A 5,235-nucleotide genomic window follows, 5' to 3' on the forward strand; every position below is an offset into this window, starting at 1 on the left:
CCTCGGGCATCCACGTCCTACGGTCGATATCAACGAACCTCACCCCCCCCCCCCCCCCACAACACGCCATCCCATACCACATTGTGTACCGTACCCAAACCTAACGTGTACTGTACTACAACGCAATGTGTACCATAACACAACCCAGTTTGTACCTTAACCTAACCTATGTCACCTTAACCTAACCTATGTCACCTTAACCTAACCTATGTCACCTTAACCTAACCTATGTCACCTTAACCTAACCTATGTCACCTTAACCTAACCTATGTCACCTTAACCTAACCTATGTCACCTTAACCTAACCTATGTCACCTTAACCTAACCTATGTCACCTTAACCTAACCTATGTCACCTTAACCTAACCTATGTCACCTTAACCTAACCTGTGTTGCACCTTAACCTACCTCAATTTGCACCGCAATGTAACTCAATTTGCACCGCAATGTAACTCAATTTGCACCGCAATGTAACTCAATTTGCACCGCAATGTAACTCAATTTGCACCGCAATGTAACTCAATTTGCACCGCAATGTAACTCAATTTGCACCGCAATGTAACTCAATTTGCACCGCAATGTAACTCAATTTGCACCGCAATGTAACGCAATTTGCACCGCAATGTAACGCAATTTGCACCGCAATGTAACGCAATTTGCACCACAATGTAACGCAATTTGCACCGCAATGTAACGCAATTTGTACCGCAATCTACCCCCATGTTGTGCCTTAACCTAACCCACGTTGTGCCTTAACCTAACCCACGTTGTGCCTTAACCTAACCCACGTTGTGCCTTAACCTAACCCACGTTGTGGCTTAACCTAACCCACGTTGTGGCTTAACCTAACCCACGTTGTGGCTTAACCTAACCCACGTTGTGGCTTAACCTAACCCACGTTGTGGCTTAACCTAACCCACGTTGTGGCTTAACCTAACCCACGTTGTGGCTTAACCTAACCCACGTTGTGGCTTAACCTAACCCACGTTGTGGCTTAACCTAACCCACGTTGTGGCTTAACCTAACCCACGTTGTGGCTTAACCTAACCCACGTTGTGGCTTAACCTAACCCACGTTGTGGCTTAACCTAACCCACGTTGTGGCTTAACCTAACCCACGTTGTGGCTTAACCTAACCCACGTTGTGGCTTAACCTAACCCACGTTGTGGCTTAACCTAACCCACGTTGTGGCTTAACCTAACCCACGTTGTGGCTTAACCTAACCCACGTTGTGGCTTAACCTAACCCACGTTGTGGCTTAACCTAACCCACGTTGTGCCTTAACCTAACCCACGTTGTGCCTTAACCTAACCCACGTTGTGCCTTAACCTAACCCACGTTGTGCCTTAACCTAACCCACGTTGTGCCTTAACCTAACCCACGTTGTGGCTTAACCTAACCCACGTTGTGGCTTAACCTAACCCACGTTGTGCCTTAACCTAACCCACGTTGTGCCTTAACCTAACCCACGTTGTGCCTTAACCTAACCCACGTTGTGCCTTAACCTAACCCACGTTGTGCCTTACCCTGCTCTGTAATTGGCATATGACACGTTACATTAATGTATTGTTGTCCAACCGCAACCGGCTCAGAATGTTGTGTACACAGCTATGTGTCATCTCCCCATAACAGCTGCATTGCAGTGTGGTACGCCATAGAGACGTGTGGGAGTAATGGACGCAGTGGATGGCGATCAGCATGAGCCGTCTGTTCATGTAGTGGCGCGTGTATGCAGACGTAGTAGTCTCTTCTCACACAATGTGATAGCACGGTGCCCCGCGTTCCACATCTGCGACATGCTACAGAGGCCGGTTGACAGTTGGTCGCGCAATGGAGATCGCATATGTACGGGGGCACCTTCCACGTGCCCTCTAGTCGGGCACATTTTGTTGCGTGGATGTGAGCGAATGTAGTGTGTCTTGACACCTGACAGGCAGGCATGCAATAATAGTTGACTTTGCAAACGGGGATGGACGTGTACGTTTACTGGTGACGTTACGCAAATGAACAACTGGTAACCCGTTGTGGTGCGGTTGATCTTGCTGGAGGTACATCTGTGAGGGCAACGATCGGTACAGCTACGAAGCGGTCCCCACCATACCAACGAACGTGAATGTGATCTGGGTGTGAAGCGATACGCGGCTGTGGGTGGGTGGGACTGTCCCCGGCCGGTGAGGGGGGGCCGCCCGGCGTGCTGGCCGCGCGGTGCGTGGGCGCACGCGCTACAGCCGGCTGGTGGGGGCGCCCAGTGGCAGGCGCGCCGGCCGACGGACGCGGCAGGCGGCGCAGCTGCGCGCCGGGGCACCCTGCGCGCGGCGCCGTGCAGCCAAAGTGGGTCCTCGCGGACCCGGTGCGAAGCGCGGTGGACATCTGCAGTGTGCTGGTCCGATTGAGGACTGTGTGCGTTGAGGATGCGCCGCCGCCCGGCACTCGGCGCCGCGACGCCGTCTGCTGCTCGGTCGCCCCAGCGGTTCTCGCTGGTGGTTTGTATCGCAGTTGTGCGGACGTGTTGGCACGTGCGCTGTGCTGGGAGAGTTCGCTTCGGCACCCACGTGGGGCCTTTTGCCCTTCTGTGGCGCTGGCGTTGGAGCTGCCGGTCACCGTAGGTGGCGCGTGTTGTCTCCCGCCGGCAATGCCACGACAGCACGCTCCCGGGCCTCTGTCGGCAGCGGCAAGCTCAGTTGGGAGCACGGGTGGTCGCACCTAAAGCGTCTACTCGCCTAACTCCGGGCGATTGCGCCTCTCTCGAACCCGACCAAGTACTTAGGACGGCGCTGCGCGCCGCCGGGACCTGAGAGGGTTTCGAGGTGTATTGTGCAGGGGAGCCCAGCCTCCTCCTGTTTGCAGAATAATTGAGCGGACGCTTGCGTGTTCGCGCGGGCCCCCGGGACACACTCCCGGGCGGCCGGCTGCTCAGCTCTAGTTGACGCAGCTCCCTGGTTGATCCTGCCAGTAGTCATATGCTTGTCTCAAAGATTAAGCCATGCATGTCTCAGTACAAGCCGCATTAAGGTGAAACCGCGAATGGCTCATTAAATCAGTTATGGTTCCTTAGATCGTACCCACGTTACTTGGATACTGTGGTAATTCTAGAGCTAATACATGCAAACAGAGTCCCGACCAGAGATGGAAGGGACGCTTTTATTAGATCAAAACCAATCGGTCGGCTCGTCCGGTCCGTTTGCCTTGGTGACTCTGAATAACTTTGGGCTGATCGCACGGTCCTCGTACCGGCGACGCATCTTTCAAATGTCTGCCTTATCAACTGTCGATGGTAGGTTCTGCGCCTACCATGGTTGTAACGGGTAACGGGGAATCAGGGTTCGATTCCGGAGAGGGAGCCTGAGAAACGGCTACCACATCCAAGGAAGGCAGCAGGCGCGCAAATTACCCACTCCCGGCACGGGGAGGTAGTGACGAAAAATAACGATACGGGACTCATCCGAGGCCCCGTAATCGGAATGAGTACACTTTAAATCCTTTAACGAGTATTCTATTGGAGGGCAAGTCTGGTGCCAGCAGCCGCGGTAATTCCAGCTCCAATAGCGTATATTAAAGTTGTTGCGGTTAAAAAGCTCGTAGTTGGATTTGTGTCCCACGCTGTTGGTTCACCGCCCGTCGGTGTTTAACTGGCATGTATCGTGGGAACGTCCTGCCGGTGGGGCGAGCCGAAGGCGTGCGACCGCCTCGTGCGTGTTCGTGCGTCCCGAGGCGGACCCCGTTGAAATCCTACCAAGGTGCTCTTTATTGAGTGTCTGGGTGGGCCGCACGTTTACTTTGAACAAATTAGAGTGCTTAAAGCAGGCAAGCCCGCCTGAATACTGTGTGCATGGAATAATGGAATAGGACCTCGGTTCTATTTTGTTGGTTTTCGGAACCCGAGGTAATGATTAATAGGGACAGGCGGGGGCATTCGTATTGCGACGTTAGAGGTGAAATTCTTGGATCGTCGCAAGACGAACAGAAGCGAAAGCATTTGCCAAGTATGTTTTCATTAATCAAGAACGAAAGTTAGAGGTTCGAAGGCGATCAGATACCGCCCTAGTTCTAACCATAAACGATGCCAGCCAGCGATCCGCCGCAGTTCCTCCGATGACTCGGCGGGCAGCCTCCGGGAAACCAAAGCTTTTGGGTTCGGGGGAAGTATGGTTGCAAAGCTGAAACTTAAAGGAATTGACGGAAGGGCACCACCAGGAGTGGAGCCTGCGGCTTAATTTGACTCAACACGGGAAACCTCACCAGGCCCCGGACACCGGAAGGATTGACAGATTGATAGCTCTTTCTTGATTCGGTGGGTGGTGGTGCATGGCCGTTCTTAGTTGGTGGAGCGATTTGTCTGGTTAATTCCGATAACGAACGAGACTCTAGCCTGCTAACTAGTCGCGTGACATCCTTCGTGCTGTCAGCGATTACTTTTCTTCTTAGAGGGACAGGCGGCTTCTAGCCGCACGAGATTGAGCAATAACAGGTCTGTGATGCCCTTAGATGTTCTGGGCCGCACGCGCGCTACACTGAAGGAATCAGCGTGTCTTCCTAGGCCGAAAGGTCGGGGTAACCCGCTGAACCTCCTTCGTGCTAGGGATTGGGGCTTGCAATTGTTCCCCATGAACGAGGAATTCCCAGTAAGCGCGAGTCATAAGCTCGCGTTGATTACGTCCCTGCCCTTTGTACACACCGCCCGTCGCTACTACCGATTGAATGATTTAGTGAGGTCTTCGGACTGGTACGCGGCATCGACTCTGTCGTTGCCGATGCTACCGGAAAGATGACAAACTTGATCATTTAGAGGAAGTAAAAGTCGTAACAAGGTTTCCGTAGGTGAACCTGCGGAAGGATCATTACCGACTAGACTGCATGTCTTTCGATGTGCGTGTCGTGTCGCGCAACACGCTACCTGTACGGCAGCAGCCGTGCGCCGCGTGCGGAACCACGCGTGCCTCTCAAAACTAACGGAAATGTTGTGTGGTACGAGCGCTGAGCTCTGGAGCGGCTGGCCTGCGGCACCTGGCGCCTCGCGCCGGTTTTGAATGACTTTCGCCCGAGTGCCTGTCCGCTCCGGTGTGGAGCCGTACGACGCCCATCGGCCGTGAGGCCGTTGGACACAGGAATGCTGGAACAGGGGCCGTCAAACGCCTCAGTCCCGCCTATGCAACTGTCTTGAAAGAGACAGTGGAAACTAAATGAAAAAGATCACCCAGGACGGTGGATCACTCGGCTCGTGGGTCGATGAAGAACG

At 53.7% G+C, this 5,235-nt stretch overlaps 1 non-coding gene across 1 annotated transcript; it reads left to right on the forward strand.

Annotated features, from left to right (window-relative positions):
- Positions 1–2,932: 2,932 nt before the first annotated feature.
- LOC126111640 (small subunit ribosomal RNA) lies at positions 2,933–4,840 on the forward strand. Its single transcript, XR_007524168.1, has one exon. It is a non-coding gene; the product is annotated as a small subunit ribosomal RNA (ribosomal RNA).
- The last annotated feature ends 395 nt before the right edge of the window (positions 4,841–5,235 follow it).

Source organism: Schistocerca cancellata, unplaced genomic scaffold (genome assembly GCF_023864275.1).
Source record: "Schistocerca cancellata isolate TAMUIC-IGC-003103 unplaced genomic scaffold, iqSchCanc2.1 HiC_scaffold_79, whole genome shotgun sequence".
NCBI classification, from domain to species: domain Eukaryota; kingdom Metazoa; phylum Arthropoda; class Insecta; order Orthoptera; family Acrididae; genus Schistocerca; species Schistocerca cancellata.